The sequence below is a fragment of the Panthera leo genome, chromosome A3 (genome assembly GCF_018350215.1).
Source record: "Panthera leo isolate Ple1 chromosome A3, P.leo_Ple1_pat1.1, whole genome shotgun sequence".
Classification (NCBI taxonomy): domain Eukaryota; kingdom Metazoa; phylum Chordata; class Mammalia; order Carnivora; family Felidae; genus Panthera; species Panthera leo.
Window position 1 is genome coordinate 62785635 of NC_056681.1, and position 17515 is coordinate 62803149.

Here is a 17515-nt window from a genome sequence, read left to right on the forward strand (position 1 = left end):
TTCCCGTCATCAACGGTACATGGAATCCCCTTTTATGCTTAAAATCCCTGACCTCCTCTCCTGCCACCAGCCAGAGAAAGCTCTCTGCTTCTAAATGGCTCACGTGATTAGATTAAGCACACCCCTCAGATAATCTCCCTTTTGATTAACCCAAAGTCAAGTGATTCAGAACCTTAATTAGTTTTTAAATCCCTTTGTTATATAATGTTACAGAATCAGACCCTTGATAGTTCATCATATTCAGGGATTAAGGTGGGAGACCAGGATGGGGGGCCCATTTGTAGTTCTCTCTGCCAAAGGGAGCAAAGGCACATTGGTGTTTTTGTCTAAGCGCTGGATTAGACTCTTATCACAGGGTTTCCTTCCTTCTGCCCCAGCTACTTGGAGGAAAGAGTGGCACCCAGCTGGGTGGCCCTTCCCTCTGGGGTTTTTCAAGATCTGAGGGGGGATTCAGGCTTCAGGACCCCTGGGACTTTGCCGGCATCCACCACCTTCTCCCTTCTGGAGTTTCAGCCACCCGTGCTACTAAGTACCCTGCCTGGGCTCCGCCCTTTCCTTCATGCTGTCTCAGCTCTGCACCATCTGAGTGATCTATGGTGGTGTCTACACTTGCCTCGTCTCTGTCTACCAGAATCTTCTGTCTACCACTCCTCACTCCCTTAATCTGCTCCTCTGTCTCCTTTACCCCAGTGGCTACCTTCCAGGCCGTATTTCCCAGGCCTTACTACAAGGACAGGATGGAGTCTGTTTTATCCCCTCTGTATTCCCAACACCCAGTCCAGAGCCAGGAGTGTAGCAGACATGCAGCAAACATTTGTTGTGGTTTCTCTGGGTTCAAGTATTTGTGGGGTCTATTTTCTAAACCCAACACTCACCAAACCCGACACTCACCCCTGCAGCAAATGAGCCACATGTCACACTCTCCCTCAGCCCGACCAAAGTGAGGGGACGAGCATGTGGGACCCTTGGAATGAAAAGCCACCACCGACTCTGTTCTCTCTCTCTCTCTCTCTCTCTCTCTCTCACACACACACACACACACACACCAGAAACTCTACATCCCCCTTGGCCCATGGCTGGCAGGTCAAGAGTCACCACCCACAGGCCTCCAACCCTCGCCAAACCTGGGCCTCAGCTTCGTGATCTCTCTAGGAGTTTACTTGTGCTGGCCTTAATCTTTTTTCATTCCGCCCCTGAATTTGGGCCTGTGTTCTCATCCCCTAGGGACCCACCCACTTCCTCTTGGGATTCCAGCCGAGGACAGTGTGGTTTGAAGGACGTTCTAATCCCAGCCCCAAAGCTCTGAGAGAAAAAATGACTAAAAGCCCTGGAATGTGGAGCCTGCTGCTTCCTGCAAAGCATGTTGAATGAAACACGTAACCAACAGCTGCAGCACAGAGAATGGAAACTCTGAGGGACGTCATGGCCCCAGGTCCTCAAATAGCAGGGTTGTGAGGAGAACAAGCCCTTTATTTCGGCCCAGCTCGGATGCCCTCGGCACCAGCCCCTTCCCCCTCTCCTTCCAGGAACCAGGCCCATCGTGCCAAGGACATGCCCCTGTGGCTCACTGTTTCTGAATACCCTGTGGCCCACCAAAAGTCCTGGATCCTTTGTTGGGGCTGGAAAGACCCCCTTCCCACTCACCAGCCCCCAGTGGCATCTAGGACCCCACCATTCAGCCACTGTGCACCCTCCGGAACAGGAGGCTAGCAGGTTCTCCAGCCCAGTTCCATCCTGGAACCTGCCCCAGGCCCAATATGGCAGTGCCCGCCAGCTCATGCAAAGTGCTAGGAGAACGCCACCCAAGGTTTCTGTCAGGGTGGACTTGGGGTGAAGAGTGAAGGACAGACAGTTCCAAGGGGAATAAAAGTCCTGGCAGTTAGTTCCTTCCTACAGATCACTCTTGCATGAAAGGAAGCGACACCAACATTTTCTCAACTTCTTTATTGAGATGTAGCACACACACAGCAAAACACGATAATTTTAGCAGTACAGTTCGATGAATTCTTTTATGTATGTATATACCACCTGAATCAAAATACAGAACATTCGGAATACCCCAGAAGGTTCCCTCAGGCCCCTGCCCAGTCAATATCCATCCCTCTCAAAGATAATGACTCAGAAATTTCTCCCACCACATCTATGAGATCTACCCATGGTGTGGAAATGTTAACAACCCCAAGGCACCTACCATGCTCCAGGTGCTGTTATGACTAGATGGAATGTTGACTTTTTGCACTGAAGCCTTGATCTTGAGACCATTTTGCAGATAAGAAAGTCAGTTAAATCAGCTCGTTTCCAAAGTCAGGACATAGAGGAGCTGGAACTCAGACCCAGAGCCCTGTCTCCCCTCTCTTTCCTCTTTATACATGTAAGGAGACCTGCTCCCATTACACCAAGAAGTGGGAACACATTGCCTTAGAAGCCCATAGCCTGGAATGTCCTCACAAAGGAAACTCACTTCAGGCTTCTGTGCACTCAGGAACCCGACAGGAGCCCCATTTTACTTCAGTTCCCTAGCGCATGGGGATCTAGACAAGGCAGAGACAGAGGGTGAACAGTGGGAAGAAAGGGCATTCAGAGCACCAGGCCCAAGAGGAGAAGGTTTGGGAGGAAAAGAATGAAGTGGTTCATTTATTTAGCCAGCCCAAGCTTGGGGTTGTAGTCAGACTGTGACTGAGTCTTCATCACTCACATATCTGGCACCTGGGCCAGGAGGACTCAAACAAGCAGGGCTGGTCCAGCTGGGGTTCCTCAGGTATCTCTCCCTCTATATGGCCTCTCCACATGAGCTCTGCAACATGGCAGCTTCAGAGTAGCTGGACTTCTTCCCTGGGCAACTCAGGGATCTAAAGGCATATGTCCTGAGAGAGAGGAAGATAGAAGTGTGTCACTGTCTCTAACCCAGCCTTCGAAGTCATGCAATGTCATTCCTACCATACTCTATTTGTTAAGGCAGTTACCAAAGTTTACCCAGGTACAGACAAGGGGGCGTTAGTTCTATTTCTTTTTTTTTTTTTTTTTTTTAAGATTTATTTATTTTTAGATAGAGAGTGTGTGTGCACCAGCAGAGGAGGGGCAGGGAGAGAGAGAAAGAGAGAGAGAGAGAGAGAGAGGATCCCAAGCAGGCTCCATGCTCATTGCAGACCCTACACGGAGCTGGATCCCAAAAGCCTGGGATCATGACTGACTCCAGCTCAACTGACTGAACCACCCAGGCACCCGATTCCATTTCTTGATAGGAAATGTGTCAACAAATTTGATCCATGTTTAAAACCAGCACAGTCTATCCTCTGGACATAAACTATTTTCATCCCTCTCACATGCAAACTACACATACTCCCTTCCAACAGTGCCCAAAAGTCTCATCTATTATGGCATCAGGTTTCAGCTTAGAGGACTGGGATCTCATCATCTAAACCCATCATGGAAGAGGTTCCTCAGAGGCAATATCTCAGGCACAGCTGCTTGAGCACTAATGACTGTGAACTAAGAAAAAGTTATCTGCTCCATGCAACCCCAACACACATTGATGGGACAGGCCTAGGATAATCACTGTAAACATTCCCATTCAAAAGTCATGGGGGAAGCACCGAGCAGTCCCTGGTCCATAGACATTGTGAATTCCAGACAGGCACAGATTGCCAGTTTCTTGATTAGGCCTCAGTCCTTCTACCTGGGAATGTTTCCCAATGACTCTTGTCTCTGTCCTCTGGGCTCTGGGTTCCACCTTCTGAATCACCCTTCCTTCACTAAAAAATGGCTGCTGTTTACAACTGAGTAGCTTTCTCAGCTTGCTTCCTTCTTGGGGGCCCAAAGTCTGAAAAAATTGTGCAGCCTTTTTTCATTTTGTTCTATTCTGTAGCTTTCCATCTGAGATGATGGTGCATCTGACAATACAATTCTATTTAAGACTTTGTAGGTTTCCTACAGATCCTATTAAGCATCACTCCATTAGCCAAAAGCTATACTACAAATCTCCTCAAGATCAGCTCTTCTCTACCTTGAGCTTCTGGTGAGACTGTTGAGGCACAATCCTCTGATTCTTAGAAGCCTTCTTATTTAATAATCTGTGAGGCATGCTCTCGAATACTCAGGGGGCCTTTATCTGAAAGATTTTATGAAGCATTTGCTCTTTCTGAGGTTTTAACAAAAGGTTCTTACAGTCCCACCCTGGATTTTATCTTTGTCCTGAGGCCCTTTCAGACTTTGAGAATCTTTTGCTATCTAGAGGAGTCTGAGAAAGAGAAATAAAATTTACTTTCAAACCCAGCAAATCCCTGGCTTTTAAATATTTTCTCTACAAGATTGCTTGAAAATTAAACTTTCCTTTTAAACTCATCTTTCTCTATATCATATGTAACTAAAATAATCCAATTGGCATTTTCAACATTCTGCTTCAAAGTCTCCTTAGCCCAAACCATTGAGTTACTAGGTACATTCTCTGTCGTCCACATCACTTCAAAGGACAATGTTGCTTAATTTCCTCCCACTGCGTGATAAGGGTCCCCTTTGCTCCTGCTTCCAACAACATCTTCCTCATGTTTCTTTCAGGCCTGACCTGCAGCCTTCTTGGGGCCATCAGGCTTCCCCTTCCAATATCCTCAAAACCCTTACAATTTCTGTCCACCTCCCAGTCCTAAGCCACAGAGTTAGGTTTTCTTATGGCAGCTGTCCATTTTCAGGTAACAAAAAGCCTGGGTCAGCTGTCTATTGCATTATAACAAACCATCCCCAATGACCTCAAAGTAATAACAGGCATTTATTTTGCTCACAAGTTTGGGGGTTGGCTGAAAATAAGCCAGGCGTTTCTCTCTCGGGACCTCTCCATGAATTCTCAGTCACTTGGTGATGGGGGCTCCTCAGGCATCTCTCTCTGTGAATGAACTTCCCCAAGCAGCTTCAGGGTGGCTGAATTTCTTTTCTTGTCACTGAAGGCTCCCCATGTGAGTGTCCCAAAAGGAACCATCAAAAGCTTCATGCTCTTTTCTAACCTAGCCCTGGAAATTACATTTTTGCTGCAGTCTGTTCGTCTAGCCACACCCAAATCTCTACCCAGGTTCAAGGGGCAGGGATGTAGACTCCAGTGACAGGAGCAATGGGAGGAGAATCAGAGGATTGTGGGCATGTTTTGAAACCATCACTAGAGGTTGAGTAACATGTCTAAGGTCTCACAGCTGGAAAGTGACAGAGTGGAGGTTTGAACCCAGGCATTCCGATTCCAGACTCCCATCCTAAACTGCTAGTCTACACTGCCTGCTATACTTGTAGACACAGCGGCTGATGGCACAGGCTCCAGGAGGAGGTCCTCTGTCCTGGGAAACCTCCTGACTTGCTTCTCTGTACTCAGCTTGCTCCCATATTAGATGCAGAGGCTGCCAGATGTAAAATGAATGAACAAATCAGAAGAGCTGAAGCAGCCTCTTCTCAAGGCATTTTCTCCTCCCTGAGATCCTTTACTTCCCTGTGGCCACCGGTGTCTTGGTGTGGTTTCCGTGTCACTCTCACCGTGGCCCAGGACACCTCTTTGTCCACTCACTCCTGTGCACTTGATCTTGCTAGATGTGTTCCCATGGGGGCAGGAGGAGTGTCCCTGGACATTTCAAGAATGTCTGCCAGGCTTTTTGGTGGAAAGCCTGCAGATTACTCATCAAAGAAGACGAGGCTTCTGTTGACTTTACCAGGCCATGGGGTTTTTCTAAATTTTCTTTAAGGCTTAACTTTCTATGGCTTTCAACACACAAAGATTTAAAATTACATTGTTGGTCACGAGCACTTAAAGTTCTAAAAAGAGCTTGCGTGATAGACCAACATTTCCAATATAAATCTTGTCTGATGTAATGCTTCATTTTCTGGATGACACCTTTGTGTGGAGGACAAATCAGCCAGGATACAAAGCGTGGGCAGATAGGACCGCCATGAATGGTTATGTAGTCTGTGCACTGCACCAAGGGGCCTGGCCAAGGAAATGAGTGGAATGGGGCCTGAAATCCAGCCCCACATTCCACTGATCAAACCTTTCACCCTGGTGAGGAACTATATCTGCCTGGAGGAAAGAACAGCTTTTTCTAATTTGTCCAGAGGGGCACCTTTTTCTTTTTTCTCTCTCTCTCTCTCTTTTTAATGTTTGTTTATTTTTGAGAGAGAGAGAGAGAGAGAGAGAGAGAGAGACAGAGTGCGAGCTGGGGAGGGGCAGAGAGGGGCAGAGAGAGAGGGATGCACGGAATCTGAAGCAGGCCCCAGGCTCTGAGCTGTCAGTACAGAGACCGACGCAGGCTTCAAAAACACAAACTGTGAGATCCTGACTCGAGCCAAAGTCAGACACTTAACCAACTGAGCTACCCAGGTGCCTCCTCCTTTTTTTTTTTTTTTTTTTTTTTAATGTTTCATTTACTTTTGAAAGAGTGCAAGTGGGAGAGGGGAAGAGAGTGGGGACAGAGGTTCTGAAGCAGATTGTGCACTGACAGCAGCAAGCCTGATGTGGGGCTCGAACCCACAAACCGGGAGATCGTGACCTGAGCCGAAGTTGGACGCTCAACTGACTGAGCCACCAAGGAGCCCCAGAGGGGCACCTTTTTCAAACTCAACTAAGATGCCATATGTATTAGAAGCAGCACTAGGGGACCACTGGAAGAGATAATAAAATATTCTATTAACCTACTCCTTAGGACAAGTAATAGCAATCAACCCTGACAAATAATGATAATAAATTTATTAAGTTTCAAGAAAGGATTGAACAACTTAAGCCTCAGGAAAGACCAGAAGCAGGACAGTTCCAAGGACCTAAGCATCTAGAGTCAATGAACCTCCTCCATAGAACACTTCCATCAAAATAGTGCCATCCCCACAGCTGCCAGTCTCCACCTCTCGGTTCAAAATCCCAGAATTTGACAGAAAGAATCTGATTGACCCAGCTGGATTCAGCTATTCTCTCTGTACCCATCAGCTGTGGCCAGGTGTGGGAAGAGTCATCCTGTATAGTCTATACCATAGATTCCGTTGCTGGGCTCCTCACCATATTAGGGGGTTCCCAGAGCCCAGGCCTTAACTTTGGGCTGTGCAGCCCTCCAAAAGTTGCCCATGGCAGTTCTGTACAATGTCTAGCTAGGATTGGCCATCCCTACACGGTCAATAGCTGACCGATCCAACCATTCAGAAAAAATACTCCTGTGGCTGTTTACTCCGTATGTAGCAGGCAATGACAGTCTCCATTTACTACAGACCTTGTTTACGAGTGCTTTTAGCTTCTAAAGTCAATTCCTCATGTCCTTATTGGGACTTGGGTCACTGACAGACCAGAGCACCTATTCAGCTTTGCAAAACTATTCAGAGACCAGCCTATGCAATAGTCGCAAAATCATCTTGCAGTCTTCATCAACAACCTCTTAACATTTTTTAAAATTATTACATATTGAAAAAGAATAAAATGAAAATAAGTAAGTAAATAAATAAATAATTGCACAGGATGGCACCTGGCTGGCTCACTACGTACAGCATGTGCCTCTTGTTCTCAGGGTCGTGAGTTCAAGCCCCACCTTGGGCATAGAATTTACTTAAAATAATAATAATAATAAAACAGAAACACATGGCCCACTCCCCAGATTCAACAGATGTTAATGGTTTGCCATTTTGCTTCAGATTTCCTTATCTTTTTTAAAGAAATAAAATGTTACAGCTACGGCTAAGTCCTTGCCCACATTCCTACTCCCTCCTGCCCACGCAGATGTGAGCGCTGGCCTCAGGTTGGGAGTGATTTCCACAAGTGACTCTGGCTTTGACTTTTCCTTGCCTGGACCTCAGGTGCACGAGTTGAGCCACTCTCTCAATGGCATGCTCTCATGTCTGCTCCTTCTGCACAAAGGCCCTCTCCTTCCATTTTATCCCTTTGATCCTCGTTCGCTACCCCTGTGCCCCGCACCCACAAAGGCAACCACATTAATGTGTTTGTACGTAGCCCTCTAAAGCATACGTTGCCGTTCTGTGTACATGTATTTTTAGTTTAGGGTGGGTTTTTTTTTTTGTTTTTGTTTTTTTGTTTTGTTTTTGTTTGTTTTTGTTTTGTTTTTGCTTTGAGGCACTTTAGTAAAAGGCTGGTACTCATATAAATAAATGAATGAGAACTTAAAATTCATCATACATTTTCTTCATTTTTTAGCTTGGCCTTCTAGTAAATCTTTAGCTTTATTGATTTTGGCTGCTATCTAAAGAGATTCTCCCCTGTCTGGGTGATTCACCAGCATCATTTGTCAACAAGCATCTCATTTCCCCCTTATTGGCAGTAGGGCTAATGCTTAGTATTAATGCTGCTTCCCCATTTGGTGATTTGGGGTTCAAACCCCGAATCTGTGATAGCCACCACTGAAGGCAGATCTTGATATATTTTGAAAAATGTGTTTTACTTGGGGCTCCACATGCTCTGTGGCTTGAGAAACAGAACAGCCTGCAAACCCTACAACTGCAGTAGCCAGTCCACGGTCCTGGCCGTGGATCCAGTTCGGCTCCCTCACCTCCAAGATCATCCCAGCCCAGAGGCCGTAGCCACCAGCTCCATGCCTCTACCAGAAAGTGACACAGCCACCACCAGCATGTACTGTGTATTTTTAGTTTATATATATGACATGCTGCTGTAGATTTCATTCTGTTTCTTGCCCTCTCAGTCAGCACTATGGTTTTTTTTTAAGTTTGTTTATTTATTTATTTACTTACTTACTTACTCGGAGAGAGAGAGTGTGTGCACATGCATGCACACGCACACGTGCAAGTTGGGGAGGGGCAGAGAGAGAAAGAATCCCAAGCAGACTCCACGCTGTCAGCACATAACCCAGCGAGGGGCTTGAACTCATGAACCGTGAGATCATGACCTGAGCTGAAGTCCGACCCTTAACCAACTGAGCCACGCAGGCGCCCCAGCACTACGTTTTTAAGTTCCACCCATATTGCCGGGTATACATCTAGTTGCCTGTACACCCACTCAATTTAACCTATCCCCTTCCTCCGGTGAGGTGGAGGAGGGAGGAGGAAACTCAGGAGGTGGTTAGGCTCAGGCTCGTCCCCTAGACACTATCCCAAGAGAGAGATGTGTCAATGCCCCTCCATAGCCATACACGTGTGCACACCCACCACATTTCAGATGGAGCCCCAGCAAGTGGAGGTGGAGGAAAGCAAGCTGGGAATTCTATCAAAGGACTTGTTTCAGAGCTCTGCTTTTATGTCCAAGTCCTTGCCTCCCCCAGGAAGCCTGCCCTGACCACCCCATTCCATGCAGTTTTCTCCCCATTCTGGGGACTGTGAATCTCATTTAATCAGACACTAGTCAATTCTAGTCTTTCTGTTACTACCTCCCCAATTCGTGTGAAATCCTCTTGAAGGAAAGGACCATCTCTTGTCCATTTTGCCTCTCTTGCTCAAGGCCTGACCCTGAAGAAATGAGGGCAGGGAGTGGGAAGCTGACCAGTGATTTCCTTAATTCAGGTCCCACTCCCTCTGTTTTAGGGACATACCATCTTTCAACAAACACTTATGTGCCAGGCTCTTAGAAGTCCAGAGAGGGAACATACACTGTTCCAGGTCTCCAGGAGCCCTTTAATGGGGGATGCAAATAACCAAACATTAAGTCATGAGACACCATGGGGAATGCAAAGACGGGCAGCTACTTGGGGTGCCAAAGAGGAAATTGCAGCTCAGCGCAGAGGGAGGCCAGGGGCTCCCAGAGGAGGCGACATCCAAGCTGCCCCTGGAAGAGAAGAGGTAAATTTAGAATTGGGAGCAGGGCAAGGGGATTATGAAGTAAGACTGAGAGGATACAAGAAATACCAGTATTGCGTGCATTCCAGTTATTATGGCTGCACATCAAACAACCACTTATTACGTTTGCAGATTCTCTGGGTCAGGGATCTGGACAGGGCACAGCAGGAAGGGCTTGTGTCTGCTCTGTGTTGTCTGGGGCCTCGGCTGGGAGCATCCATGGCTGGACTTTGGAATCATTGAGGGCTCATTCACTCACAGATCTGGTGGTTGGTGCTGATGTAGGTTGGGTCCTCAGTTCCTCTCCACATGGTTTTTCTGTTGGTCTCTCCAGGCGGGCTAGTTTGGGCTTCGTATAGCAAAGTGGCTGGGTTCCTAGGGTGAGCATCCCCCAAAAGAGAGAGGGCCAGGTGGAAGGTATATGACTTGGCATCCCAAATCATCACTTCTGCCGTACTCTATTGGCCAGGGCAGTCACAACCCCCCAGCCCAGATTCAATGAGAGAAAACAGACCCCACAGCTCAGTAGGAAGAATGTCAGTCACATTGCCGGAAGAGCATGTGGAAGGGGGTATATAATTTGGTGCAGCCATCTTTGGAGAACACAATCACCATGGTATGTATTGATAAGGTGGAGGGACAACAATGGATGGATAGGCATCCAATACTGCTCAGGTACAATATGTCAAATGGAGGCAGCCAGATACAAGGCTACCAGGATAGGTCGGGTCAGGTTCTGGAGGGTCTTCAAAAGCACACTTAGGAGAATGTTTATAGGCAAAGGAGGACTTTGGAAGCCTAGGACTCCTGCCCCCCTCATTCCCAAACGGAACCCAGAACCTCGTCTGTGCTTGATCAGAAAATATCTAAGGCTCTCTGTGGGTGGCTGAAGCAAAGGGACTCTCGGAGTTGGTCTGCACCCTTGGAATAAGTGTCAAGGATAGCCAGACACCAACCCCTATCCTTGTCCCTGTGTGTGTATGTGTCCACGCCTACCTGACTGAGCCCATCTCTTGGCTATAGAGTCTCATGGACGCTGCTGCTTGGGTAGCAGGCAGAGACTCTTCAGAAATGCCCTTCCCGATTCATTCTGAATAGTCCTGGGCAGAGCAAGACCCACACTTCTCTCTCTCTCTCTCTCTCTCTTTCTCTCTCTCTCTCTCTCTCTCTCTCTCGCACGCACACACACACACACAGGCACACACAGGCAGGCCCACTAGGCATAAGCCAATGAGACAGCATCATATCAAGGAGAGAGTCTTGCATAATCATCTGGTCTCTGCCCAATGAGCAAGGGGTCTTGAAGAAATCATATTTACCCCACTGGAACTTGGAGGCAAGTCCAAGAATTGCACTAGACAGGAGTTTTCCCCAACCATGGTCATTGGAGATCAGCAATTAAATTCACCTGGCTTGAAAACTACAATGAGATACCACCTCACGCTCACTAGAATGGCTAAAATGAAAAAGATAAGGCAATACCAAGTGCTGACAAGGATACAGAGCAGCTGGAACTCTTATACTTTGTTGGTGGGGATGCAAAATTGTATGCCCACCTTAGAAAACAGTTTGGTTAGTATCCACTAAAGCTAAACACCTTCCCTATGACCCAGCAATTCCACTCCTAGATATTTACCCCAAAGACATAAAACATATGTCCACAAAAGACACTTGACTTGTACAAAATGATCATAGCAGCCTTATTTATAACAACCCCAAATTGGAAAGAGTCCAGGTGTCCATCAACAGGTGAACAGATAAATGAAAAGAAACAGACTACTGATACACACAACATGGGTGGACCTCAGAAACATTTATGCTGAGTGAGAGAAGTCAGAAACAAGAGTCAATACCATATCATATGACTCGACTTATCACAAAGTCTCATAAAATGATGATAGAAGGGGCACCTGGGTGGCTCAGTCGGTTAAGCTTCTGACTTCGGCTCAGGTCATGATCTTGCAGTTCGTGGGTTCAAGCCCTGCGTTGGGCTCTGTGCTGACAGTTCAGAGCCTGGAGCTTGCTTCAGATTCTGTGTCTCCCTCTCTCTCTGCCCTTCCCCTGCTTGCACTCTCTCTCTCTCTCTCTCTCTCTCTCTCAAAAATAAATAAACATTTTTTAAAAAATGATGATAGAAGTCAGAGCAGTTGTTGCTTTGGGTGTGTGGGGAGACCGGAAAGAGGATCCATGGAACTTTCTCGAATGATTGCAGGCTCTATATCTTCATGGGATGTAGGTTACACAGATGTATACATTTGTCAAAATGCATGAAACTGCGCATGTAATACCTGTGCCTTTCACTGTTATACTTTAATTTAAAAAATAAATAATAAAATAACACAAAACAAAATAAAATGAAATAAAATAAAATCATCTAGACGGCCTGTGACAATGCAGCCTGAGCACCACAGACCAACAGAGTCAGGGAGTCCTCCCGAGCGGAGCCCAGGTATCGGCATTCACAGCTTCCACCTTTGGCGTGAACATTAGACTTGAGACCCATGTCCCCAGGGGCGTCTTCCCCTCAAGTTCCCCTAGCCGCCCACTATCCCACCCCAAGTCTCCCGCTCTCTCCAAACCCCCAGCCCCTCTCTGCCCAGTCGCCCCTGGTAACCAAGAAAGGGCTTGAAAACCCTCAAAGTGCAGCCGCCCGGGGAGGGCCGTCCACAGTGTCAGCGAGACAAGGGCAAATACAAAATGCGGGGTAATTGGCGGTTTTCTAATTCTCGGCCCTTTGTGCGGCGGCGCGGAGCCGGGGCCGCGCTCCCAAGCCCGGGCCTTTCAGCCGCCGGGGGCCCGGCCTCCGCGCTCCCCGCGCTCCACAGCGCATAATTAATCGGGCTTCACAGGGCCCCGGACAAAGGCGCCCATTCACCCCGCCGCTCCTCCCCCCGGGGATATTGTTATTTCTAAAAACTGCAGCCAGCTGGGCCGCAGAGAAACGTCAGCTCTGTGGGAGAGTGAGCGGCCAGGCCGGGAGGAGAGAGGGAGCTCTGTCTCAGCGCCCCGAGCCGGATTAGAGCCGGCCAGCGAGCCCGGGGTGGGCAGGGGGCCCGGGGTCTTTTCTGAAGTCTGCACAAGTCCTCAGAAAGCCTCGCGATTTCCATGGGGCCCTGGAGGAGAGCGCCATGGAAATGGTAATGGGTGCATTGAGGCTCGTTCTTAGGAAGGAGAAGGGGTGCATTCAGGCCACCCTGACCATGGCACCTCTCCAGGGTGGGAGGGGCGCATGGACAGCCCACGGGTGGGAAGCCAGGGCGCCCCCACCTGTACCGGGCCTTCCGGGACAGCAGGCAGAATGAGTCAAGGAATAAAGGCCTGGGTCTGGGTCTGTGGAACCTGGGGTTAAGTCAGGGACTGGGCATGTGAAGACCTTGCAGTCACCTGGCTTCTGCTCCAAGGACCACCAGGGAAGCTCATTCAAAACAATCCCTGTGTAGAATCAGACTCTCAAAGTCTGGGCTGGGGCTGATTTTCCCAAGTCTCCAAGCACCTCCGAAGCTTACCCGCATCGGGGTCACCTCTCAGCCCTGCCCCGGGGGGATGGTGGTGCAGGTGCCCTGCTTCCTGTTTCACGGAGGAGGAAGCAGGCCCCAGGACGTAAACTGAGCTGCCCCCAGCAACAGAACAGAGCTGGGACTGGCTGTGCTGGTGGGGTGCAAAAGCACAACAGAAGGGAGAGGCAGCTGGAAGGGGGGGCTTCGCCTCTTTGCCAGAGCATTTCTTGACCGTGCAGGCCCGCTCTGTTCTCTCCTTTCCCTGGCCCCTCCTTGCGTGGGACTGATCTGCCTAGTGAAATGCCTCTAGCATGTTCTGTTTCATGGGTTCACTGGGGTTTCTCCAAGCCGCTCCAGCAGAGGCACGCTTGAGTGCAGGTCCAGAGATCACATTGCTTTGTGTCCAGGCCAGAGCCGGTGGAGCTCCAGCCAAGGCTCACTGGATGTGAACAGCATCTCATGACTCCAGGGTCCAGTCCTTTAGGCTGTGTTCCCCTTCAAAGTCCAGTGCCCTCCTGGGGAGGGCCCAGAAGAGGGCCCGGTCCCAGGTCAGCAGTGCTGGGCTTCAGCCTTGTTGCTGCACCCAAAGAAATGGGCACCCGTTCATTCTTCCTCCCAAAGCTGGGAGCAGTCATGAACATCCACCATGGATTTCCAAAACCTCAGCATCCTGAACACCTCCCAGAACAAGCAGGGGCCTTTCCAAAACCCTGCCCATCCCAGCCCGTATCATGGAGACATTCTGTCCCTCAGCAGTACTCTGGAAAATGTTCCCTCAGCCTAACACTGCCGGTCCTGAGCGAGACCACAGGCCTCAGAGCCAGGCCAGACCGTAGCGCCTCCTCCCACGAATAAGGGAAAGGAAGCCTCCTGTGTTTTCAGAGGAGCCCAGGCTGGCATCCGAGGCCCCGAGAGGGTGCCCAACCAAGTTCACTCCGCTTCCACCAGGCCATGCTGGACATTAGAAAGCCAGTATCATGCAACATTCACGTCTGTGGGTGGGAGAATGTACCGAAAACTCAAGAACAAAGTGAAGGGAAAGAGAGCAGTTCAGCCAAGGCAGATCAGCTGTCTGGTGGCAGGCCAACTCAGGCATGGCCACGTGAAGCCAGCAGACTTCTCCCCTGTGACCTAGGCAGCCCCCAACTGCCAGACCAACAGCACGGCACCCAGCAGTGAAACAGGCTTGCTGGCTGCCATTAAATAAACTTTATTTAGGGTCTGGAGTGATCTGATGGTGTTTAGAAATGAGACGAAGGTTCGGCTATAAGGAAACCAACTATGTCAAATAACGTCCTTGAAAAAATAAGAAAAAAACAGAGAGGGAGGCAAACCATAAGAAATTCTTCAATATAGGGGACAAACTGAGGGTTGCTGGAGGGGTGGTGGGTGGGTGGGGACATGAGCTAAATGGGGGATGGGCATTAAGGAGGGCACTTGTCGGGATGAGCACTGGGTGTTATATGTAAGTGAGGAATCACTGGATTCTACTCCTAAAGCCAATACTACACTGTATGTTAACTAACTTGAATTTGAAAACAAAACACAACAATGTCCTTGAAATACACACTGAAATATTTAAGGGTAAAGGAGCAAAACTGGCTCTAACTTGTTCTTAAACGATTCCACAAGATGTAAATAATCGGTGAATCTTAGAAAAGGCTTACAGACATTACTTGTAATAGTCTTATAATTTCTCTGAAGTTTGAGATTAAAAACAAACAACCGGAAGTGTGAACACGTACATGTCCACAACACAGCATCGATACTCCAAATCCTATACCCAGGGGTGGGACGCAACTCTCCTGTTGTCCCCTACTCCTACTCATGCACATTACAAGCAGCTTTCAGTATCTTCTCTAATAGCAGTTTGTGGACCCAAGTTGGTTTGAAAGTCGTCAAGGGTAAGGCCTGTGTTGTCAGCACTGTGCTTTGTAAACAGTAAGCATTCAAACAAACCTGGCGTACTCCCATTGGCCATGGAAGGTTTCCAGCTCTGAGTGAAATGGAAGAAGGAGAAAGAGAGGGGCTGGCCAATGGGGAGAAGGAACCAAGAAAGACGGTCGAGTCCATACAGACTTGCCAGTCCAGTGCACTCATGTCAGAACTGATGATTTTTTTCAAGTCAGACGCCCCCCTATATCAGATTCTTCCATCCTTTCTTCCACAAAGCTTGGAAAGTAACCCAGCCCCAGTGGGGCTGCCCCACAGGACCCACCCAGAGCACCTACAGACATACACAGCCTGAACCTGACCATGTCCACTTCAACGTGTGGTTACCAGAGACAATAATGTATTTATTCAAACTCTGTCTGGTTCATTTGTGTGTATGAATCTTATCTCTTCTCTCCAATGAGACCACAGAGGTAAGGTCCTTGCCTCCTCCCACTGCCCCCCACGGGTACATTCATGGAACCCACACGAGCCCTCAAGTAGCCTCCACCAGGGACTATGTCTGTCTGCACTCTTCCTCATCCCCAGCTCGCAGCACGGTGGTTGGCACATGTCTGGTGCTCAGTAAAGACTCATTGAACACTCATCAAACACAGAGTCCTGTTGAGCTGAGTTGAGTTGCCTCATGTGACAAGGGCACACTGAGTAGGCTCTGAGGGTTGGACTTCTGGCCTCAGATGCTCACCAGGAAGGCAGAACCAGCGTAGGCCTCCCCTCCTCCCTCAGAGCAGATCCCTCTGGTTGCTGGTTCTACCATGTTCCTGAGAAGGGCGGTGACACCATCTCTGTGGCCAGTGTGACACAGTCAGTGTTAGGGCAGATCATCTCTGCCGCTGAATCGTCTCCTCATGGTCTTGTTGGGGGCAGGGGGACACTTGGGACAAGAAGGTTTGCTCAGCACACTTCCAGCGGGGGCAGGATCTTCTGTCAAGAACTCCGGGTCAAAGTTGCAGTCCGCCCCACGCCCTCGCCGTCACTCCATCCTCACGTACACACTATGACAAGGCTCAGCATGGGGGCAGCAGAATGTAGCACCCTGCAGGTGCCAGAGACTGAGGGAGAACTGTGGGCTTGGTGGCGGCAGGAAGAGTGCGACCAGAGTGGTCATCAGGAGCTCCATTTTTCTCCCTGGTTCCTGGGGCCAGGGCACTTGGTACGAGGCAGTGGGATTGCTAGCAGGAACAGAAAACTGTGGTGTGAACATCTTCAGTCATGTCTCCAGTATTCTTCCTGCCGCTACCGTGGGGCCCGAGCCCCAGGTCAGTCCAGGGATGGGGTAGATGCATCCCTAGCCTTAGGGACGGAACAGCTCAAGCTGCCCACCTTGGGGGAGGGGGCAGTTCTTCCTTTAACATGCCCCACTGTAGGGCTGGGTCATCTTGACAAAGCTTCTCCTTCTGTCTCAGCACCTCTCACCATCTCCCCGCACCCCTTTGGAGGAAACCACTGGCTGGGCCTTTGGGGAGGACTGGCCGTGCTCCCAGCACACTCAGTGTTTGCTTCCAATCCAAGAAAAAGCTGGGCTCCCTGGCTGGGAACTCATTCTCCCCCACCCCCTCCTTTTCTTTTCTTTATTTTTCTGTCCCCTTTGCTTTTCCCCAGCACCCCACCCCCACCCCACCCAACCCCAAGAGCTCCCAAAGTGACAACATGTGGGCCCAAATCAAACCCTTGTCCTCGGGCCCCTGCTGGCATCTCTCCCAGATCACCCACCTTCCTCCCCCACTCTGCAACCCAGCCACCCTCCTCACCCCCACCCCCGCCATTCCTCTTTGTGGACAACTTTCTAAATGCAGCCAAACTTCCCCTTTCGGTCCACAGGCCCCGTAAAACAGCTGCAAGAAGTCAGCAGCTCTGCAAAAAGTTCTCTTGCAAAGTGAGGCCGGGAGCAGTCCCTCTGGCTCCAGCCATTGCTTCCTGCCTCCCAGGATCTAGAAGGTCAGTCTCCCCCACCCCAATAAACGGCGAGAGACCCCTCGGTACTCACTCCCAGAGACACAGTCTCCCCAATGGTCTAATCTAGAGAGAACTCCCTGAGGGGCCCAGCAGAGTGTAGTCAGTGGGAGGAGACAGCCCAAAGCCTGGCCTGCATGCCTGACCCTGCGAGGCCCTGTGGGACCCTGGGCAATCCGCTTCTACACCCCACACGTGTACACATGAGCAGTGCTTGTGTTCATAGAACGAAAGGATGGATTGGCTGGTTTTCTGGGCCCCTTCCACGTCTAAAATTCCACAAATCTGTCATCTCTTTGTGGGGTGCTCCTGCCCAAGAGAGAAGGGGCTTTGCCCAGGGACACATGGCGAGCCGAGGGTTATCTGAC

General features: G+C 49.4%; 1 pseudogene; it reads right to left on the reverse strand.

Moving 5' to 3' along the window:
* Positions 1-8144: 8144 nt before the first annotated feature.
* On the reverse strand, positions 8145-8519 carry LOC122215226 (annotated as a pseudogene).
* Positions 8520-17515: the final 8996 nt, after the last annotated feature.